The following is a 24861-nucleotide window of genomic DNA, read 5'->3' on the forward strand; positions in this document are numbered from 1 at the left end:
CATATGCTTTATTAAAAAAAGAATTTTTGAGATTATAATGAATATTAAACAATAAAATTGGACCAGGCACAGTGGCTCATGCCTGTAATCCCAGCACTTTGGGAGGCTGAGGCGGGCAGATCACCTGAGGTCAGGAGTTTGAGATCAGCCTGACCAACATGATAAAACCCCATCTCTACCAAATATAAAGAATTAGCTGGGCGTGGTGGTTCATACCTGTAATCCCAGCTACTCGAGAGGCTGAGGCAGGAGAATTGCTTGAACCTGGGAGGCGGAGTTTGCAGTAAGCTGAGAATGTGCCATTGCACTCCAGCCTGGGCAACAAGAGCAAAACTTCATCTCAAAAGAGTAAAATAAAATAAAATAAATAAAATAAAATAAAATAAAATGGGATTTTTAGTAAAGGAAATTTCATTTAGGTTTATTACAACTAACATGCATATAACATTTTATTTCTATGAAAATAATAAAATTGGAATCTAATGATTGATAGAAAATGTATGCATATACATACACATACATTTCTATATCTGGAAATTAATCCGTGATGATGCAAAACATTGCCAGGTAACTTAGTGACTAGATAGAGGATTACATATTCAGCTCGCTGAACCATATAATGTGGGCCAGTTGTTAGCTCTGCCTTCGTGCTGATTTTCCTAAATGATGTTTAGAAAACACTTGAGGTTTTAAAAATTCTTTCTCCTTGTTCTTGCAGTAACTAGGTACATATTTGTTTTATATGTCTTATTTTTAGGAGGAGGCTAATTTTTAAAAATACAGAAAAAAATACAAATACCAAAAAAGCAATCGTTCATAAAACCACTACCCAATGGTATCTGTTTTAATGTTTATGGCTTTATATTTTATTTGGGTAAATGATAGCATGTGTCTTCTTTCTCTGTTTGTCTTCACACAGTTGTCTTAGTTTTTTGGCACATTTAATAATTTAATAATCAATTATGTTTTATAAAATCTCTTGATGATTTTGATTGACATAGCAGTTATACAGTAATTTGAGAAGAAACTGAGTCTTGCCATCCATGAATGTGGTATAGCTCTTTACTATTCAAGTCGTCTCTCATTTCATATTTAATTAAAACTTTCTTTGTAAAGGTCTTGAAGATTTTTCTTAGATTTATTCCTATTTTTAATTTTTTACAATTGCAAACTAGATCTTATTTTTGCATTTTAAAACTTTTGTTATTTCCAATTTGTAAATTAAAAAAAATTTTACTTGTTTGTATATATTTTTATTTTGCTTTTCTCTCTCTCTCTTTTTTTTTTTTTGAGATGGAATCTTGCTTTGTCGCCCAGGCTGGAGTGGAGTGGTGCGATCTTGGCTCACTGCAAGCTCCGCCTCCTAGGTTCACGCCATTCTCCTGCCTCAGCCTCCTGAGTAGCTGGGACTACAGGCGCCCACAACCACACCCGGCTAATTCGTTTTAAATTTGTTTTTAAGTAGAGACAGGGCTTCACCGTGTTAGCCAGGATGGTCTTGATCACCTGACCTCGTGATCCACCCTCCTTGGCCTCCCAAAGTGCTGGGATTACAGGCATGAGCCACCGTGTCTGGCTTGCTTTTCTCCATTTTTAAATTTAGCGATTGATTCATGTATTAATCTCTCTTGTAATAATTGCATATACAGTGTATAATATTTTAAAACCTGGGCTAGTTTTAAAGTTTTATACTTAATAGCAAAACAAGATATTCCATTTTAAGTAGTAAATATATTTTAATAACATGATTAAAAGTCTTGCCATAATTGTATTTAAAGGTTTTGAAAACCAAGATAAAGTTTGTGCATGCAAGTATCTGTAGCTGAAAAAAAATTAAGGTAATGGTTTTACAAACCAGTGTGGTCTGTATCACTTGCGCAATGACATCAGTACATGAGAATCTTTTTTGTTTCTATGAAAGTACTGATGTTGCATCATCTGCTTATTAAGTAATTGTTCTTTTTTTTTAAAATCTATTTTTGGGTTAAAACAAGATTGCCATCTCTCTTTGGATGTTTTTTCACAATGAATTACTGTTTCATCGTCCATTAGCCTATCGTGGATTTGATTTGGAATAAGCAACTGATCAACAGAAGAAGACAAGTTCTTATATTTCACTGAAATTTTAAGAAATATTGCCCATGTTGGTATCATTTTGCTATAATAGGACATTAAAATGTTAAAAATTTAAAATGTAAAAAACTCTTCTCATCAATCTTAATTGAACTTATTTTTGTTATAAATGGTTACTTAATGAATAGATACTAAAATTTTTAAGTCAATTTAAATTGATTTGATTACTTTTTCATCCATTTCATACAAAATTTGTTACAATACTTGGAAAACAGTTTTTGAAGTAATTGAAATTTATTCCTGTCTTACACATGTCAATGGAGTAGATTTTTAGGTTCAAATAAAATTCTGAAGACTTAAACTCAATATTTGTAAAGGGAAAAATCTTTGGAATTCCATGAATTTAACAAATCTTCAAAATATATTTAAACATATTCAATATATAACAGAAAAATTCCATGAACAAATTCTCAAACCATTATTTTATTTACAAAAGTTATACTTTTGTTCAATGTAGACAATTTGAAAATGCAAAAAAAGAAAAAAAGCAAACTTTTGGGTAATTAATGAGAATAGCTTCTCTGTTTGTGAGTACAAACTTGAAAATTTATGATTCCACCCTTGGCCTAGAGTGTGAGGTCCAGCATGGGCCAGATTCCTCTTAAGCTGATCCTAGCCTGCTCCTTCTCTGGTCTTTTTCCCTCCATGTTTGACCCTAATGTGTCTTTCCAGGCCTACCTGAGTTTTTGCCTGGTCCCTGTCAAGCTGCCCTGCATAAGAGCTTGGGTTCTGGGGCCAGTCTACTTGGGGTTAAGTGTCAGTTTCACCACTTAACCTTAATGGGAGATTGGGCAAGTCTTCTAACTTCTGTTGGTATCCTCATCTTACAGATGATTGTAAGAATAGCAGTGTGCTGTATTTAACTCGCCATTTGATGAGTCTGGGCAATGGGATGTTTGTGCACACAAGGCAAGCAAAGGCCTGATGCATCCTTGTGAGGCTAGGTTTGCCCTCTTGCATTTCAGTTGTCATTAGAAACACATGCCCTGAGTATCCATCTTGCTGGTCCTAGAAGAATAAGAGACACTAGAGAATGCCTGAACTTAACCTGTTTTGGGCACCCAAGTCCACCGGGTCCAGCTTACATCAGCGGAATGCTAGACAACATGGAGATGCCTGAATAAGACGCAAATGCTTGTTTTCGTGAGCTACTGTGTTTTGAGATGGTTTGTTCTGTGTCATTTTTGTGACACTAGCCAATTAAAACAGTACCTGCTTCATAGAGGTATTATAAAGGTAATTAGGCATTGTGTGTAAAGTACTTTAGAGCTTATCACAAAGTCACAGTTTAGTGAGTATTGGGTTTTTGAGCTCAGTTTCCAAACTGCTGTGCCATGTCCTGCCTCCCTAACTGTTTCCTCCCATGGGCTGATTTTTCCAGCTTGGGGCTCTCTTGTGAAAGGCACACAATGCAGCTATGGTGGCAATGCACCTGGCCTGATTCCTGGGACTAGCGTCTCCTCACATGCAGCCCCAGAGTCAGAGGGCAGATGCCTGTGGATGAGATTCTCTATGAATACAATCATTTCATAGTTTCAGATAGTTAAAGTGAGAATGCTACTCATATCAGAAACACTTAGAAAGATTCTGGAAATAATTTTCATTTCTACCATTTTTTCCCTTGCCAGTATTCACCTGAGCAGTGAAGATAATCTCTGCTTCCTAGAGAACCCAGACATACAGCCACATGTTTAGAACTAACTAATCTTCAACAAAGCTGACAAGAACTTTCACTGGGGAAAGGACACCCTTTTCAGTAAATGGTGCTGGGAGAATTGGATATCCACATGCTGAAGAATGAAACTGGACCTATATCTCTCACCATATAAAAAAATCAACTCAAAATGGATTAAAACCAACTGAAGACCCCAAACTGTAAAAATACTAGAAGAAAACTTAGGGAAAACTCTCCTGGAGAGTGGTCTAGGAGAATAATTTATGACTAAGACCTCAAAAGCATAGGCGACAAAAACAAAAATAGACAAATGGGACTTAATTAAACTAAAAAGCTTCTACACGGCAAAAGAAATAATCAACAGAGTAAAGAGACAATCAGTTGGATGAGAAAAAAATATTTGCAAACTATTCTTCTGACAGGGACTAATATCCAGAATATACAAGGAACTCAACTCGACAGGAAGAATCAAATAATCCCATTAAAAAGTGGACAAAGGACATGTATAGACATTTCTCAAAAGAAGGTATACAAATGGCCAAAGATTGAGATCCGGCCACTGCACTCCAGCCTTGGCGACAGAGTGAGACTCCGTCTCAAAAACAAAAAACAAAAAACAAAAAACAAATGGCCAAAGATACATGAAAAAATGCTCAATATCACTAATCATCAGAAAAGCACAAATCAAAACAACAATGAGATATCATTTTACCCCAGTTAGAATGGCTGTTATTAAAAAGAAAAAATAAGAAATGTTGGCAAGGATGTGGAGAAAAGGAAACTCTTATACACTGTTGGTGGGAATGTAAACTAATACAGCCATTATGGAAAATAGTATGAACATCTCTCAAAAACCTGAAAATAGAATTACCATTCTATCCAGCAATTCCACAACTGGGTTTTTACCCAAAGGAAGATAAATCAATATATAAAGGGATTCTTGCACTCCTATGTCTACTACAGCACTATTTACAAGACAATGATATGGAATCAACTAACTGCCCATCAACAGAAGAATGGATAAAGAAAATGTGGTATATATACACAGTGGAACCCTATTCAGCCATAAAGAAGAATGAAATCAAGTCATTCACAGCAGTGTAGCTGGAACTGGAGGTCATTATTGTAAGTGAAATAAGCCAAACACAAAAAGACAAATACCACATGTTCTCCCATTTAGATGTGGGAGCTGAAACATTTGATCACCTGGTGGTAGAAGTGGAAAGATAGAGAACAGAGATGGGAAGGGTGATTGGGGTAAAGGGGTGAGGATGAAGAGACCCGGGTTAAAGGACACACATACAATTAGATAGAAGAAATAAATTCAGTTTAAAAAAAAATTTAAAAAAATTAGAGATGAGTTCTCCCTGTGTTGTCTAGGCTGGCCTTAAACTCCTAGGCACAAGCAATCCTCCCACCCCGGCCTCCCAAAGTGTTGGGATTGAAGGCATGAGCCACCGTACTGGGCCTAAATTCATTGTTTGATAGCAGAGCAGGGTGACTATGGTTAAACAAAAATGTATTGTACGTGGGTGATGGATATCCTAAATACCCTGACTTGAACAGTATACATTATATACATGTAACAAAATTTCACATGCACCCCATACATTTGTACAAGTAAGAAAAAAACATTTTTAAAAATGTAATCTACTGTTCCTGTGGATGGAGGTGACTTTTTCCATGAAGCCAACAATCTCAAGAAAAAAATTGTTAAATAATATGTAAAATGAAAGTTAACATCAACTTTCTACTTCCTTAAAGTGTCAAAAATAAGCCAGAATTTTTTTTTTTTCTGAGATGGAGTCTCACTCTTCGCCTGGGCTGGAGTGCAGTGGCCGGATCTCAGCTCACTGCAAGCTCCGCCTCCCGGGTTCAAGCCATTCTCCTGCCTCAGCCTCCCGAGTAGCTGGGACTACAGGTGCCCGCCACCTCGCCCGGCTAGTTTTTTGTATTTTTCAGTAGAGACGGGGTTTCACCGTGTTAGCCAGGATGGTCTCGATCTCCTGACCTCGTGATCCGCCGGTCTCGGCCTCCCAAAGTGCTGGGATTACAGGCTTGAGCCACTGCGCCCGGCCAGGCCAGAATTTTTTAAACAAAGGTTAATAATTCATCTAAGTAAACTGTCACTTGACAAATGGCAACACACCATGAGGCAGTATTATAACTCTGTGACTTGGACAGGCGTGCAAGGTGCGATGAAGAAGAGATACCAACTTCACAAAGCTGCTGTTGGCTACTAAATACATCATGACGTGTGACGGGATAAGCCTGGTGCCTAGGCCATAGGAATGATTGACCTTGGCATTAAAATTTGGCATAGGCTAAGTGGAGATGGGTGTAATGAGGTCATCCTTCATAAGTGTCCAGTGGGGAAGACAAGAGTCAGGACAGCCATGGACTTTTGGATGGCTATGACACCAGGGAACAAGCCATGATGAGAGCTTTTATACATTTTATCACATGTAAAGCGTTTCATGAATAATTAGGAATAAATATGAATCTTGTTATGTCTGTTTCTCTTTTATCTACTTGGATCACTATTAAAGATAATTCTTTTTGCCTGTTTGCCAAATTATTTTGTTTTGAAAACAATTTTATAGCATTCCAATTGTGACAATTTTTTTCAAAATAGGTAACTCATAAAATGAATGTTTGTTTATTTATTTTTGAGATAAAATATTACTCTGTTGCCCTGGCTGGAGTGCAGTGGCATGATCTCAGGTCATTGCAACCTCTGCCTCCCAGGTTCAATCCTCAGCCTCCTAAATAGCTGGGATTACAGGTGTGCGCCACCATGCCTGGCTAATTTTCATATTTTTTAGTAGAGATGGGGGTTTCACCATGTTGGCCAGGCTGGTCTTGAACTCCTGACCTCAAGTGATCTGCCCGCCTCGGCCTCCCAAAGTGCTGGGATTGGAGGTGTGAGCCACCACACTCAGCTGCATAAAATGAGTTTAGGTGTACTCAAACTTTCACATCATCTGTGATTACATTAAATAGTGATTGAGAAGAGTTAAAATTTAGTGAATGAAATGAGCTTATGTTTTTTTAAAATCTTACTTTAATTTGATATGTTATTTTATGTTATACTTACACTAATATTAGCTAATAGTTTACTTAGCTCTGTAATAGCTTTTAGTGGGAAAAGTATTTTGAATGCAAAGGTATGCTGATGTATGTCCCACAGTAAGACACAATTAGACACTCATCCCTCATTATCACCAGTGACCTCTATGATGCCTGATCCAATCCCCAAATCTCAGTGCTCACATTACTTGACTTGGGTATAGGATGTCCATAAGATTCTTTGTCAAATCTGGCTCCTTTTGAGGGTTAAGAGGAGCATGATTAGTAATAACATGAGGATGAAAGCAGATGTGAGCTGGGACCTTCCTGGGCAAGCCAGTATAAACGACTAATCCTATCCCACAACAGCATTTGCTGAAGTTGCCCACTCTCTCCTCCTTGATGCACTTTCTTTACTTGGTTCCAAAATGCCACAGTCTCACGATTGTCCTCCCACTCGCAAGCCTCTCATTCTTGGCCTCCTTTGATGGTTTCTCCTCTTCTCCCCAACCTTTTAATGTTGAAGTATCCAAGATATGGTCCTTGGTCCCCTTTTAATTTTTCATTACATTCAGGGCTTTAAATATAATCTGCATGTCAATGAGATGGTTTTAAAAAATATGTCCACCAACCCTTGTTGACTGGTTCTGGTGAGTAGATTATGGCAGAAATAATAGGATGTTATTTCCAAGATGAAGTTATAAAACTATTGTGATTTTTATGTTAGGTACACCCTCATTCTCTTTCGGCTCACTCATCCTGGGGTAAGCCAGGGACCATGTGAGGTTCACAGGATAAGGATCTGAGGCTTACTAACAGCCACACAAGTGGGCGTGGAAGTGGATCTTCCAAGGCCTGCACCAGCTGTGTGAGTGAACTTGGAAGCCGATCCTTCCTCAAACTAACCTTCAAACGAGGTAATGACGTCATCCTCATTACTTATTAGACTATCTGTTAGACAGGACTGCAGCTCTGTCTAATACGTTGACCATAACCTCTAAGCCAGAATCACTCAGCTACATGGCTCTCAGATACCCAACCCACAGAAACTGCGGGTTAATAAATGATCCGTGTTAAAAGCTGCCAAATCTTGGAGCAAACTTGTCCCACAATAGAAAACTAATACAGTCGACTCTGATATCCAACTGCCTCCCACCGTTTTCCTTCAGACGTCTAACAGGATCTCGAGGCCACACGTCCAACACTGAACTGCTGATCTCACAGCTCCAGAACCTGCTCCACTCCAGTCTTTCTCATCTCAGTGGACGGCAACTTCATCCTTTGTTATATTGTAACTCTGTGACTTGGGCAATCATGCAAGGTGCGATGAAGAAGTGATACCAACTTCACAGAGATGCCGTTGGCTACTAAATACATCAAGACGTGAATTCTAGGCCAGGGAATTTCAGTCCTTTTTGATTTCTCCCAACAAGAGAGAAAGCCCCACCTCCAATTTGGCAGGTTGGTCTCACCTTCAAAACGTACTCAGAATCCAGTCATGTCTTATTGCCTCAGCTGCAGTTTCTCCAATCTGAGCCACCATCATCCCATGCCTGGATTTTCTGCAGTCATCTTCTAACACTTCCCCTTCTTCCTAACCCTGGCATCTCCCTGAGCCCTATACTATTTTCAGCAAAGCAGCCAGACTGAATCTTTTAATACAGAAGTGAGATCATATTATTACTCTGCTGTCATTTTTTCAATGGCTTTCCATCTCACTCAGCAAGGAAGACAAGCCAAAGTCCCACCAAGGGCCCATGAAGCTCTGTTTGATCTGGCACCTGCCACCTGCTGACATCCTCCTCTGTCCTCCTGCTCTTGCTCCCTTCCCTCCATCCCTTCAGGCCTGCCTGCAATTCCCCGATGTGCTTGGCATGCTCCATGCTCTGGGCTTCTGCTCTTGCTGTTTCCTCTGCCATGAACGCTCTTGCTCTGGATATCTGCTTGGCCAACTCCATATTTTTGCTCAAAACTCCCTTTTGCAATGAGGCCCACATAGGTCACTCTAATATTGCAACTAACCACTCTCTTGCTGTGAATTGCCAATTCCCCTTGCCCAACTCTCCTTTCCCCCCACGGCATGTACCACTCTCTAACAGACTAGATCATTTACTATGTTTCTCATCCATTTTCTACCTCCCCTGGCTAGAACATAAGTTCCACAAGAGCAGGACTCCTTTTCTATTTTATCCCAAGTGCCTAGAATAGTGCCTGACAGTATACCAAAACCTATGGAATATAGCAAAAGCAGTACTAAGAGGGAAGGCTTATAGCTACTAAGTGCCTACCTCAAAAAGGAGGAAAAACTTCAAATAAGTAATATAACGATATATCTTAAAGAACTAGAAAAGCAAGAGCAAATGAACCCAAAATTAGTAGAAGAAAAGAAATAATAAAGCAGAAATAAACGAAATTGAAATGAGAAAAATACAAAGTTGGTTTTTTTGAAAAGTTAAACAACATTGACAAAATTTTAGCCAGACTAAGAAAAAAAGAGAAAATCCAGATAAATAAAATCAGAAATAAAAAAGGAGACTTTACAACTGATACTGCAGAAATTGAAAGGATCATTAATGGCCACTGTGGGCAACTATATGTTGATAAATTGGAAAATCTAGAAGAAATGGACAAATTCCTAGATACACACCACCTACCAAGACTGAACCAGGAAGAAATCCAAAACCTGAATAGACCAATAACAAGTAATGAGATGGTAGCCACAATCAAAACTCTGCCAGTAAAGAAAAGGCCAGGACCTGATGGCTTCACTGCTGAATTCTACCAAACATTTAAAGAAGAACCAATACCATTCCCACTCAAACTATTCCGAAAAATAGAGGAGGAGGGAATACTTCCAGACTTATTCTATGAGACCAGTGTTACCCTAAATTCTTCAAAAATCAGGTTGTTTGATAGTTTAGCCTTTGTGAAATGAGAAAGGCAGGTTATGTCCGCATGTGAATGACAGCGTGGTGTGAAATTCACACTGAATTTACACTTTCAGCCTAAAACAAATAAAGCGATTTATTTAAATTCACAGAAGATGTGGGAGATGTACTTTTGCAACTTTTATTTTAAAAAATTATGTGGAAGTTATGTCTATTTTATTCTAAAACATGATTTTTTGGCAAAGAAATAAGACCTTTTGTGGAGCAAAGTGAATGTTGTTAAATATTGGTAAATGCTGGTAAATATATCCAGCCAAGGCCTTAAGCTTGGATGTTCCTTAAATATGTCTGATGATTTAAAATATATTAAATCCATCAGAGGGGGCAGCCAGGGCCAGCTCCATGAACAGGTGACCTGTGCAGTCCCTGTGTCCCCAGGCTTGGAGACCCCTGTGGCTGTTTTATTGTTCTGCTCCTGCTGTCTTAAAATTCCTATTACTTTTTGAAAACAGGGCACTGTCTTGCAGATTGTGTAGCCGGTCCTGGGGGCGGTTATTATTAACTGTGATGGCTATTGCCTCAAGGGAAAAGAATATTTCAAAACCACTTGGGCAAGTTATGAAATATGCCATTGTATGTCATAATGTTTATAGTAAAACGCAACTGAAAACACTTCCCTTGGCCTGTGGAGTCAATAGCTGTGTTATTCTTGTCAATGGATTGCCAAGGCTTTCTTGGACTTTTATTCGCTGAACCTAATTGCACAGATTTGAAAATAACCATGTGGTCGTAATTCACAAGGCTTTAAAAATCAGGTATCTAGTCCTATAAAAAGCAGTAAAACTTCTTTAAGATAGTTCCTCATTATACATATTGGAATATGATACCAAGTATATCTTGAAAACTTACAACTGAAGATTACTCTACACCAAAAATAGAAAAATTAAATAAATTTCCCAAACACATAGGAGTCTCACTCTTTGAACTCAACAAAACCAAAACACCACACAAAGTAAAGAGTCAATCATGATTCCTTCCCTTTGTCCAGGAAGGCTGGCAGATTTTTAAAAAATTAATTAATTAATTATTCTTATTATTTTTGAGATGGAGTCTTGCTCTGTCACCCAAGCTGGAGCGCTATGGCTGGATCTCAGCTCGCTGAACTTCACCTCCTGGGTTCAAGCAATTCTCCTGCCTCAGCCTCCCTCAGCCTCCCACAGCCTCCCTCAGGCACCCGCCACACACGTCTGGCTAATTTTTGTATTTTTAGTAGAGATGGGGTTTCACCATGTTGGCCAGGCTGGTCTCAAACTCCTGACCTCAGGTGATCTGCCCGCCTCGACCTCCCAAAGTGCTGGGATTACAGCGTGAGCCACTGCGCCCAGCCGAGGCTGGTGGATCTTAAACATTTCTGCTACATTAACTCTTTGAGAGCTTGGACTCCGACTCCAGAGTATGGCACAACGGCTTGAGTGGAGCAGACCCTCCATGGGCCTGTAGCCATTAGCTAATAAGTGATTGAGATTCATTTCATGCTGGTGGAGGAGACTGAGATCTCTTCTCTGGTCTTCTCTTTTTCTGAGCGGGTAGGGCCTCAACCCTTCCTGGAAAGCACATCAAAAAGCGACTCCACTTCATAGGAAACACTGCTCACACGTGCCAGCTGGTTCTAAGCTCTGATCTTGTAGTTACTCTTTCAATCCCCACCCCAATCCATCCCGTGAGGAAGATGCTATTTTTATCCCCATTTTACAGACAAGAAGACGGAGACACATTGAGCTCAGTCACAGTTGGTAAATGGCGGAGGGGAGATGCAGCTCGGCACTGGGTCCCAAAGTCTGCGCTTTGATCCAGTTCCCTGGGGCCGTGTCCCCCAGCATGGGGAAGAGCTGGCCACAGGAGCAGGGGCGCAGCCTCCCAGGTGGTCGGAGCAGTGCAGGCGGAGGCGCAGAAGCAAGACGGAGCTGGTCTCTGCAGGCGAAGGCAGGTCATAGGGTGTGTGGACATCGAATCCTTCGAGAGTGCTGCCATCCTCATTGTCTAGGGACGGGGCAGGGAAGGGTTTCTGGGATTGTTATCGTTCCTGAGCACCCAGTGAGTGTTCAGTTCCCGGCCACTGCTAGTGCACTGTGCCCGGTGGAAAGCCACGTGGCCAGGCCTAGCGAGATCTCCGGGCATGGTGGCCCGTGTGTGCCTCAAGACAGGCCGCCGTGGCCAGGGCTTGGTGGTGTGTTTGACGCTAACCGTCCACGCCAACTCTGCGCGTTTCCCTAACACCCCGCACTGAGCCTGTCCTCCTGGTTGTTGGTGCCTCCTGACTCCCTGTCCTCCTCACTGCTGGCGAGCATGCCCAGCCTGTTTAGAGGGGCGACTCAGGGAGTTCCTGAATGCAAAGTGTGGGGTGCTTCAGGCCACACATCTGTGAGTGCCCGGGGTACCAGCCCGCGGCCCAGAGTCTGGTTCAGGAGCTCAGCGGGGCTCTCGCGGAGACTGTGACAAGGGTGCGTTCTGAGCCGTGGCAGGATTTCCCCAGCTGCTGTTTGTGTCTCCCCGGGGCTTTCTCAAGTCTCTGAAAACAACACATCCCGGGCTGGGATACGGGGGGAGGATGCCAGATGGGTTTTAAATTCTTTGAAATCTCCAAGCACCTAAAAAAATAATCAGGGTGGGTAGGTGTGAGAAACTTTTTAAAATGTGGCACATTTCCCCCAAAGCTGAAAATAGAGCTTTTCAAGGGAAATTAAATGGAAGTATAAAAACATGTAAATGCTCTTCCTTCCTACAAAACAGAAATAATGTTACAGGCATCACCCCGGCCCCAGGCCCCTCTGTAGTCAGCACCGGTGGTGCCAAATATGGCCCTTTCCCCTAGCTCTGGGTTTCTCCCTGTATTGACTCTGACCAGGGACATCAACACTTCCCCCAGGGGACCCCACTATTTCTCTGATGCGTTCTATGTGCCTAATGTCTGTGTTTATCCCCCGTTTTATTGTTTTTGTTTTTAAACTAGTGTGGGATTTTTAGAAGGCTGTCACATGTTCCTTGGACCTGTAGGTTTCTTTGTGAAAAATATACCCACGTCCTGGGAGATGTGGCTCCAGTCCAGAGGCTGCTCTAAGGCACACATTGAGGAAGTGTTCACTGCAGAGCTTCCCAAAGAGAAAAATGGTGCAGGTCATCTTAACTTGGTTATCGACTTTCTCAATTTCTGACTTCAAATTTATTGCTATAAACACGTTATACACTTTTAGTCAAACCAAAAAGTAAAGTTTGCGTAAGGCTTTTTTTTTTTTAAATGATGGATTGTCTCTACTTTTCTTGTCCTATTTTTCTACCCACTACCTGTGTGATGTTGTCCCAGGGATTTAGCCTCTGGGTGCTTTGCTTGTCAATGAACGGGGAGGAAGGACAGAGCCACTTAAGCCTGTGCAGGCTGGAAGTGCTGGGAACATGGGCCAGGCTGGGTCCCAAGCTCTGGGGCCCCTTGCAGTGCCCTTGGGTGTTGTTAGGGTCTTGGAAAGAGATTGAGTTTCAGGAGAGAGCAAGGCAATGACTGCCACCAACTCACCTCTGCTTGGCAATGACCGGCCAGTCCCTGAAGAGGAAGAGGTGCCTCCTGGTGGTCTCAGGGCCCTGGCTTAGCACTACGTGGCTGTGAAGGACAGGCTCAGTGTGCTTGAGGGGTAGGCCCAGCTGCAGGGACAGCTGCTCAAGGGTCACTGAGGATGCCAGGCTCTTCCTGAGGGCAGGGGAGAATGGGGTCAGTCCTGAGGGAAGAGGGTTCCACAGGGAGCTGGCGTGCAAAGACTGTGATGTCTCCAAACACCAAGTCACCACTAGTGTAGCTTAACCAGAGTGGAAATCAGCAGGAAAAAAGTGCAGACCTTTTTTCTTAAAATTTGAACTTAAACAAAATGAATTTACAATAAAGCACAGCAAACTGAGTCAAATTGTTGGACCTGATTCAGGTTATAGCTAATCACTGCTAGTAATGTCAACGTTAAGGATTTCTGTGAGAGTTTGAACCGAAGGCAATACTTTCCAAATATTTTCATGCCATAGCACACACAGCAAAGATAGCATTTATATCACACTCTGAGGGAGACTGAGGCAAGCAAAGGCCTGCTGGCCCACCCAGGACGGCCCACACACAGAATGGAGAGGGTCAATGCCATGGCTTTGCTGTAACTCATTTGTGGCACGTGGCTTGGGAAGCTCTGATGTATTCCTTTGATTAGCAGAAGTTTTCCCTAAAGGTTGAGAAGGTCAGGGTTTCCCTGCTGCTAAGTCTAAACAAATGTCTCTAAATTCATGGTTTTCCTCCATAGAGTGATTTAGCAGCAGAGCAGGTTAAACATTACCTGTGAGACTCAAGCAGTCATCATTCATTTATCTGGACTCCAGTATCTTTTCCCTGTGCTTCCTATAATGCTAAAGTCACCCAGTTCCTGTTGCCCTTGAAACATGTTCTCTTCCTGGTCCTCTACCCTGTGTCTGGGGCCGATGGTGAATTTAGGCCGTGAGGGGTCTGTCCCTTGGCCTGCTTTTCCAGTTGCTTTACAGCCACTCCTTTCCATTCTAAACACAGCAGTACTGGCTCTTGCAGGCACAATTTTTACCCAGGGAATCAAATGTGATATATAAATAAAGATGAGTTGGGATACATTTCTGTTATTTAAAAGGCAAACATTAAAAATTTTGATACTCGGCTGCATGCAGTGGCTCATGCCTGTAATCCCAGCACTTTGGGAGGCCAAGGCGGGTGGATCACTTGAGGCCAGGAATTTGACACCAGCCTGGGCAACATGGGGAGACCCCATGGTCAAATATTTCGCCCACATTGCCAGAGGCTCTGTATAGGCTGCATGTTTTCATGTGCTCTAAATCTGCAGATGGTTGGGATGGCTGGGGCGAGAGGTCAGAGCTTCGACCCACATTGTGTTTAAAGAAATATTTGTGTATTTGTCTCTGCAAAAAAATACACAAATTAGTTGGGTAGCATGTGCCTATAATCTCAGCTACTTAGGAGGATGCGGTGAGAGGATAGCTTGAGCCCAGGGGGTTGAGGCTGCAGTCAGTGGAGATTGCGCCATAGCAATCCAGCCTGCATATGAGATCCTGTCTCAAAAAGAAAAAAAAAAGCAATACTCAGTGTTTTCCAAAAATCAATTAAGTGGCCTGAGTCTTGGATTTAGTGCCCTGATGATGAGTTCCCGCTCTGGAGTGGGACTCTGCTCTCTGGCCTTTCCACCCCGCAGACACCTCCCACAGCCTCGTGAATAATTCAGCGCTTTCTCTCCATCAAGCGGGGGTGGGCGTCTATAAACCATATAGCCCAAAGGAAAGCCTGGGCGGCTCTGAAGTGGTGGTGTTTCAAGTCTTGCTGGTGGTTAGTTTGCTATTTAGGGAGGGAATACGATAGAGAAATTGGGTGTCAAACCGTAATGCATGGGAACTAAAACTCTCTGCTCTGTTTTTAAATGGCTTCTGCTTCTCTTTGAATTTATTTGGAAAAATGCGTGGTTATTTCCATATATTTGAGGGATATATAACTCCCAGGCATGGAGCAAACTTTGTCTCTCTGGTTATACTCATCAAAGCCTGCTTCACTGCATAGCCCAGAGGCTACCCTCAAACGCCTGAGGGGAAGTCAATGGGTCGAGTGAGTGCTTGGGAGTGGTGGGACCATAGAAAATGGTAGAAGTTGTGCTGCGTCCAAAGGGACAGCCCATGAGGGCCACATAGGAATGGGGACCCAGTGTTACTGCCAATGATTTAAAATGCCAGTAAGCCGACATTCTATTAAATGTTCATTCATCCAACACATTTCTTTTTCTTTTCTTTTCTTTTCTTTTTTTTTTTTGAGATGGAGTCTTGCTCTGTCACCCAGGCTGGAGTGCAGTGGCACAATCTCGGCTTACGGCAACCTCTGCCTCCCGGGTTCAGGTCATTCTCCTGCCTCGGCCTCACAAGTTACTGGGACTATAGGCATGTGCCACCACTCCCGGCTAATTTTTTGTATTTTATTTTATTTTTTTAAGTAGCGACGGGGTTTCACTGTGTTAGCCAGGATAGTCTCAATCTCCTGACCTCGTGATCCGCCCACCTTGGCCTCCCAAAGTGCTGAGATTACAGGGGTGAGCCACTGAGCCTAGCCCTAAACATTTCTTTTTTTTTTTGAGACGGAGTCTCGCTCTGTCGCCCAGGCTGGAGTGCAGTGGTGCGATCTCGGCTCACTGCAAGCTCCGCCTCCCAGTTCACATCATTCTCCTGCCTCAGCCTCCCGAGTAGCTGGGACTACAGGCGCCCACCACCACACCCGGCTAATTTTTTGTATTTTTCGATAGAGACAGGGTTTCACAGTGTTAGCCAGGATGGTCTCAGTCTCCTGACCTCATGATCCGCCCGTCTTGGCCTCCCAAAGTGCTGGGATTACAGGGGTGAGCCACTGCCCCCAGCCAACATTTCTTTAAACACAATGTGGGTCAAAGCTCTGACCTCTCGCTCCAGCCATCCCAGCCATCTGCAGATTTAGAGCACATGAACACATGCAGCCTATACAGAGCCTCTGGAGATGTGGGTGAAATATTTGAATACTTAAAATAAGATGTTATGAACCAAATTGAGAGGAACAGATCTGTGTTTGTCAGATAATTATTCATTTGAGCGTGAAAAAGCATGCACGTGTAGATAATCCACGGCCAGTCAAGTGAAGTAGGTCAAGTTTCTTTCCTGGGTATTCTGCTTGCCAGGTGCCTGTCCACATGTCAGTCTTGGTCTGCCCACGATTTTTGCTTTCTTTCCCCTCTCCTTTGATCGCTGTTCCTCTTCATGCTCTCCGGCCAGTCCCCTGCCCTCCTGCCCTGTTTTGCACTTCCTTGTGATCCCAGGAGAACTCTACACGTGCCGGGGTTAATTTTTCTGACACACACAGAGACCTAATTTGGTGATGTCATTAAAAAAAAGCACTCGTGTTAACCATATTTCACAACAAAGGCGTCTCAGCGCTCTCACCCCAGGGGAAATTTTTTTAATGCACTGAAATAGGAAACAAGTGACGTGGCGAATACCTGGTGAACGGAAACAGCTCTGCCCTTTGCCTTTCCATGCACTGATGAATTTCCAGCGGAGTGGGGCCTGGTGGCTTCGCACAGCGAAAGTGCCGCCAGGCCCTGCTCCGTGGAGACCTGATCTTCTCTCCCCAGAACTTCACATGGGAAATGATCTAGTCAATTGGGGCCCTGCTGAGTTCAGCATCAGCCCCCAGCCTGAATAGACTTCAGGAGCCTGCTGGAAGCGGGAGAAGGAAGAGTGGTCACAGGTGCACCCTGGGAGTGGGTGGTGAGGCCTCTTAGGTCAGTTTGCCCAAATATGTGCTCATCCGATCTGAACTCCCAGTATTTTACTGTGGATTTGGTGTAAAGGGATGGAGAGTGGCTCAGTATTTTGGGGGGCTCTTTGGATTACTGGTGACTTTGCAAAAGAAAAAAGTGCAGTTAAAGGGATTTCAGCCATAAGAAGCCTGACCTAGAAACCATCATTTCCTGGGTGTCTGGGGTTTCGAGGCAGCACAGCTGTGGGTCCTCCATTCCTCAGAGCCTGGATTTACATGCACTGGAGGCCCCCTGCACAAAGTCATGGCGCATACAGCTCTCCAAAGTCATGCTGTGTGGATGCAGTTGCCCTGAAGTGTATGTGCAAACCTGTCATCCGCTGCTAAGCGCCCGCAGCATCTCATCTCATTTCTGGCAAGATAATCAGGTTTTGATCAGCAAGATGATCAGGTTTCTTTTTCAAGCCAGGCATCGTGGCTTATATACCTGAAATCCTAGCACTTTGGGAGGCCAAAGTGGGAGGATCACTTGGGGCCAGGAGTTTGAGACCAGCCTGGGCAACAAAGTAAGACCCTGTCTCAAAAAAAAAAAAAAAAAAATGGTTTAAATTAGCTGGGCCTGTAGTCCTCACTGCTTGGCAGACTGAGGAGAGAGGACTGCTTGAGCTCAGGAGTTTGAGGCTTCAGTGAGCTATGGTAGCACCACTGCACTCCAGCCTGGGTGATAGAATAAGACTCTGTCTTAAAAAAAAAAAAATTTCAAACTTGGTCCTCAACCTATGGCATGAGTTACCATTTTCTTCAACAGGGCTAACATTGACTACCTGCCATGTGCCAGGCTAATCTCTTTAACCCTCATTCTTTCTCAATCCTTACAACACTCCTATACAATTAGGGCCATTTTATAGATGAAGTAACTGAGGCTTCATGATGTTAAGCAATCTGCAGACCACTCAGCTAGCAAGTGGCAGGGGTGTGAGCCGGAGTCAGGCCTGTCTGGCTCCAGGGACTTTCCCTTCTCCACACGATCAAATGTTGCCTTCTGGATGTTTTTCATTTACTTCTTCTTTTTCATCCACTGACGTTCCACACTCCTGTGGCATGTTGCCTGCATTACTTCAATAGTTTCTATTTTCCTTGCATCGGACCTTAATTCCCTCAACTCTCTGTCCCCTCCGTCCTCTCTGTCACTGCCTGAGGAATTCTCTCAAATGTGTATGTCTCAAGCACTCCCAGGCCTCAGAGCCCACAGGACTCCCCAATCCCTTTGATGGATCTCACCAGGCTCTGTGTGCTAACCTCGGCCCCTCTCTGCTGCTTGCCAAGAGGCCCCCTCCGCCTTTCAACACAGGACCATTGGCAGCCTAGAGTGGGTGTCTCCCTGCAAACCTGTGTCACCTACTTGTCCGGCTCATCTGTCTCATCTATTGTAATGCGTGTGGCCTCTTTCATTTCCACAGCCCCAGCATAGTGCCTGGAAGTGGGACATGCAGGCAGTATGGAAAAAGGACTTGGGTGGTTCAGAAGGGAAACCAGGCAGTGGAGGCAGAGGCAGGGAAATAGAGCTCCAGTGAATGAATGAAGCCTTCACAGATCTGTTGAATGACATTTGATCTTTTATGTGCCTTGCTTGACTTGCTTTCCACTGAGGTTATCTGCATCTATGTCATCCTATCCTGGCTCTCACCATAGCCAGTCTGAAGTCATGTGGAAAAGTTGTGGAGTGTTGGAAAAAGCAGTGGGTGGTGGAACAAGTGGGGGTTGAGGGAGTGGTGGGGGGTATGACTCCCCCTTGAGGGCCCTGCTCAGCTGTTCCATAGTGGCCTGGCTGGCCCCTTCCTAGGCAGCCTTTTCGTCCTAGCAGCATCTTTCCAAGGTCAGCACGGTCTTTCATGATAAAAGCGGACATTGCTGAGCCCCAACTATCTACCCTCCAGTGTTCTAGAAGAACCTGCACATGATCCAACAAAGCAGAATGTTCTTGGGTCCTTTTCTTTCCTCTTCCTTTCTAAAACTGTATGATAAACACATAAAAGTAAAAAATATTTACAATACCTTAGAACAAATGCCAGGCACTATGTATTCCCTGTCTACTGGCTGGCTGTTTTGGTTTTTCTATTGAGATTTTGTTCTTGAGTGGTAGTAAAATATCATTTTCCCTCTGTGATTCTATCATTCGTTCCTCACTATTTTCTTTAATAATAATCATATTTGGTATTTTAGAAGGTTTAGAGTTCAGAGCACTTTCCTCCTCATCATCTCACTTGATTTTAATTCTCAACTACCTCATGAATAGGGCAGGAATCCTCACCCTCTGTGTACAGAAGAGGAACCAGAAGCTCAGAGGAAGAAGGGGCAAACAGAAGGAATCAATGGCAGCAGAAGGATGTAAATCAGGCTCCAGATTCTGAATTTGCCCCGTTGTGCACATCAACAAATCTCATCTTTTCAGTACATTTGTTGATTTGGTTGATCTCATCAGAGACCATCATCTAAAGAGTCAGTTGCATTCAGGCCATGCCAGAATGTTCTGTTTGTGGGCACAGTGAGCTAAGGGGGTGCCTCTGGGCTCAAGAGAAATGCCGCTGCAGGGCAGGAAGCAGGACCATGCTGCCCACATGTTAGCTCGTCCGCAGGGGCAGGCGTGTGGTGGGCTCCAGTCTCTGAGCATGGTGGTAGGCTCGGCACTGGGAAATTTCACCCCTCAACACATCTCTTGGGAAAAAGGACTTGTGGGGGTTCTGAAGGGAAACCAGGCAGTGGAGGCAGAGGCAGGGAAATAGAGCCCCAGTGCATCTGCGAGTGTAGCTGAGGGCGCGGCGTGGTGCCAGCTGGCTTCAAAGCACTTTATAGTCTACACCAGGATTTCTTAAACAGGAGTCCGAGGATTGCTTCAAGGGGGAGAGGGGGCAGAGATTACTTTTTTAAAGAAACAGATTCTCAAAGGGCTTCATTCATGTCCCTCCAAATATTGAGGACTCACCTTTAGTAGGAATTCCATGAATAAAGGAATAACATATGACAGCAGAAGTGGGGCTGTCCCTTATTATCCTGTTTGTTTTCAAGGTAGCCTCACAAAATCAAATGGTGTCCCCCTGCCCCCTTCAGACTCGCCCTGGCATTCAGGGCACTGCTATTCTCTGCTTGGAAGAGCCCTTGCCTGGCACAGCAAACTCCCATTGTTTACCAGAATCCGACTCAAATCTCACCTCTGGGTGGTGCCTCCTTAGACCCCTGGGAAGTCCTGGGTACCCTCCTCTAAGCCTGCCCAGCACCCTCTCTGTCTCTAACGCCTGTCTCCCTGTCCTGTAGTGACTTGCTGACCTGTCACTATGTTGGAACACCTTGCTGTATTCATTTTCCCATCCCCAGCATTGATCTCTGTCAGGTTCACAGAATGTGTCCAGATCTTTGTGTGACTGACAGTCTGGAAGCTGGGCTATTAAGGGCTTTTGTCCAGCCAAATCTGAGTGGAACTGGGTCAGGATTTAAAGACGTGGTTAGTCTGATTCACACAGACTCTGTAAATGCCATTGAAGGTTATCACTGGCATTTGGATGGTGTGGTACTTGTGACCACAGGGCAGAAAATTCAATTATTCAGCACTTGCTGTATGCAAAGCACTTTACGGAATCCCATGGGTAGGAGGAAGTCTCAGAGAGGATGAAGAGCATTGCCCCTTCCTCCAGGAGATGTTTAAGTTCTATTTGATTGGGTCAAGCTCATATAACATTCAAGGTTTTGAGACTTGGTCCAATGATCAGACCAGCCAGCTTGGGTCGGAAGTGTTTTGTGCTTGGATATTCTCACAGGTACACTTCGAATTCTCAAACTAAACATCTGGCAACACAGATCAATTGACAACATAATCAGGTTTCTTTTTGGAGGTCTTTGGAAGGAGAACAATTGGATGGTATGAGGGGATCATTTGCCAATTACAGATAGTAGCCCTGGAAAGCACTGGAGAGACCTGGGCCCTAATATGGGGGAAAAGGTCGGAAATTCATCGAAATTCATCGGGAGAGGAAGTTAGACACATTTTAATTTCACGTGTTAATTTCATGTGCTGTCTTGGATACTATGTACCACGGCAGCGTCTTTACTGAGACTCACAGTCATTTGACTCTTTTATAAACTGGATTCCCATTCAAGATTTTCTCATTCTCCTCTACTGTAGATATTAGCTTAGAATAGATCATTAGCGTCCATATATAATTTGAAATCTTCATTTGAAGTTTTAACCACTAAAAATGATTGTTAAAATCATGGTGCGTAGATTCAGATATGAGGTTCCCAGATAGCAAATTTAAGCCTTCTCTAACTACACATCTTAAAGGGGCTCTGCGGACACCTCTACCCCCTTGTGAGACACAGGAGTCTCTTCCAGAGTAAGTAGCAGAGGAGTGGCTTCCCCAGGGCACAGATACTGCATGGGGCACCGTGGTCCCGACCAGACACGCTGGCCCTCCTGGGACCTCAGGCATTACTTAGACCTTCAGCCAAGTCTCTCTTCTGTTTGGAGAGCTTAGGAAAGCGGTTTTCATCTCCTAAGGAAGAAAATAAGTTCCCATAACTGCCTCAGAGAATCTGTCGCTACCTTTCACATCATCAGCCTCCTGGAGCCCCGCAGGCCATCTGACCGCAGTTAGGTCCCAGATAATGAGGTTTCAAGCAAGCTCCCTGAGTGCACAGCGCTGCAGGCTGAGCCCTCTCCGCACTCCTCTTCCTTCCCCTCTCCCTTTCCTCTCTTCTGGATCAGGATCCCCCCACACCTGCTCAGTTACCAAGAGCAACCTGCCAGGTATCAGCTATCCCACTCTGGGGTGACAGTGGCTCGGGAGAGGACAGGGCTGTGTCTGTAAATGGCCCCTCAGGCCTTTCTCCCTCTCCCATCGCTCCCTGCTTCTTTCACAAAAGTCATAACATCACAGCCTGTAACTCAAAGGCTGATAGGATGTGTGGATAACAGCTATACAACCTTAATTCTCAAACGATGGGAGACAGCCAGGGAATTTTGTGTCAGCCATCCACTGCTGTGGCTCCGTGGAAATGCTTCCAGCAGAAACAACCTGTCTACACTGCAGAGCCTTTCACTCAGGAGGGAGGTCTGAGCACGGCTGGTTTTTGCTGCCTCCGAAGGGGTCAGGGCTCCCTCTGCAGGGAGCCTGTGGTTCTCCCGCAGCAGCGGAGCCTCCAGCGCGAGTCGGTGACCCTCCTGCCCATGCCTGGGTGGATGTGAGCTCTGGTGTCCAAGGCAACCTGGAATTGTACCCTGGGAGTGGGGTCTGGGGCAATGGAGAGGCTGCAGTGTCATTACAGGGATGTTCTCCTTTCCCGGAGGTCACTTTGGGCTTGACCACGGGCTGTCCACTGCCTGGCATGGTCTCTGATTTGCTGCTCTCTGAGGACCCTTGGTTGTGCTGTTTCAGGCTTATCTAACCTTACACGTGCAAAGACCTGAAGCTCTGGCATTCCCCAGATCTGACCTGGGATCCCTAGTCTTTCTCATTATCTGTGCTACCCCCTTCCAGAGTCTCCCTGGGAGAATCACCGTATCCACTTCCTGAGGTGGGTTTGATGAATGATGCAATGTGGCTATGGTGAGGGCGTCTGGCCTGTGGCAAATGCCCTGTAACTGGCTCAAGCTTTTGTTCTGCCTGGTCCCGCCTGACTGGGAGTCTTAGGGAGGGATATTAATGCTTATCCAGTTTGGGCCAATTCAGTAAAGAAAACTTTAAACTTAACCCTCTTAGATGGACTACATTTTGCTTTTGTGAATTGGGTTTTTTTGTTTGTTTGTTTTTCTTGCTCTCTGGTTGTTTTTGTAGTATACTAACGTGATGCCAAAAATACCTTGGTGATTCAGTGAACAACCTGATGTTTTGCCCCTGGGCTGCCACGTGTCTGAGGACAAGCTGGGTGCTACTCACACCTGCATACTTCCTCTGGGAAGCAGGCTCACACTCTGCTGCTGTTATGTAAAGCGCCCTAGAGATGAGATCAGCTGGGCAGGCTGAGGTTAGGCCTCTTCTCATGGAGAGGCTCAGTGCCTTAGTGGGCTCCCTGGCAGCGGTTCACTGTGGTGGGTTTTCACCTGCCTGGTGCATGGCCGCCCTTTGTCTAAAATCTTGCCCAGTCCAGCAGCTGGCACTGAGGAGCAGCCCTGAGCCAAGTTCCTGAGCTGCGGGAATAAACAAAGCAGGGCTGGTCACTGTCTTGCTTGGTAGGAAACGGCGGCTGCTCTTAGGGCACTCATGTAAAAAGTATGTTCCTAAACAAAACGGAGAAAACCAAATTGTTTCCCTCTGCTCTGCTGTGCTGCCTGGAAGGGACTTACACCTATATTCGGAATAAATACATTTATCAATGAGGTCCCAACACTCAGACCATTGTGAATGGCCAGGGATGCCTGCTTAGATGATAACATAAGACAGTTCCGGCAGAGAGGGGTGGGCTGTGCACCCTTCTGAAGCTCCAGTGGTTGAACTACAATTGAACTTAAAACATTGGTCCATTTTTGCACTAAGTGAAAGCAGTAGTTGTGCAAATCATTGTACTCACACTGGCCAAGGAACCACCAGGGGCCGAAAAGGACAGGGCAGAAAAGCTCCCTCCCCAGCCCTCTCTTAGCCTGCTCGGTGTGATCAGGACTCTTGATTTCTGGATCTCCAGTGTAGTGACCCTAACTCTGAACATTGGCTGTGTTTCCAGCCGCTTTCATGTGTGGCAACTTGACAACCAGTAAGCACAACTTTGACTTCGTTTCTGCAAAATAAAGATCACCAGTGTTTTCTCAACTGTGTCCGGCTATGTTTATTTTAAAGTACCTTGTTTTCCAATTTATTGAGAATGGCCACAGAACTCTGCCATATGCTCTGCATTAATGAGAGGGCATCTGTTCCATCCCATCGTACTTGGTCAACATCTCACACACTCTGTTTACTCCTACTTTATAGGCAATAAGGAATCTCCAACAGATAATGGAAGAGTTGCTTCTTTCCAGACTGGAGGTGGCTTCATGCAGAAGTGGAGAAGTGAGCACCCTCCCCGGCCCCTGCAAATCAGGTCTTCCTGGCTTGGGCTCATTGGAATTTAGTCGCATGTTAAAAGGACACAATTCCTGCTAGGTTTGGCACTAGATTTCACTGTGAGTAGAAATACCTAAACATCAAACCTGCTGATAATCAAATGCAAAAACTCATTCCAAGGTAAAATAGAAATTATATTCATTGTCAAAAATCACATGGACCTTCCAGGATAGGAAAGAACAAGAAAGATGGCCAGGTTTCTACCCCTCAGATGATCTTATAGGGTAAATGAGGAGTCAGAATACATAGGAATACAAAGAGATGAACTGCAAAATTGGGTTGCAAATGATCAAGCTGTGTTGAATCAGGTAGACCAGAAAGGTCCTCTGCAGAAGCCGTGCTATTGGACTGGGCCAGGTCTCCCTCCAGCACAGTGCACCCTGACCAGGTCCAGGACAAAGCTGGGTGATAGAACTAGAAAAAAAAAGGACAACCAGTTATGGCTTTTTGAGTGAGGAATGAGCCTCTTCTAAGATGCCCCATATGTGTCCTAGCTAATGCCTAGCACCACCCTTATGCGGCAGGCAGGAGAATAGGGAGTTAGGGTAACCAAGGGTTAAGGCATAAGCAAAGGAACAGCAGGTGCAGACAGTTCTGGGCAAGATTAGGCAGCATACAGGCCACATCCTCACTCCTGTGGTAACAAAACAGAAGTTTCCACTTCAGCCTCTGATT

This window comes from Piliocolobus tephrosceles, chromosome 5 (genome assembly GCF_002776525.5).
Source record: "Piliocolobus tephrosceles isolate RC106 chromosome 5, ASM277652v3, whole genome shotgun sequence".
Lineage (NCBI taxonomy): Eukaryota > Metazoa > Chordata > Mammalia > Primates > Cercopithecidae > Piliocolobus > Piliocolobus tephrosceles.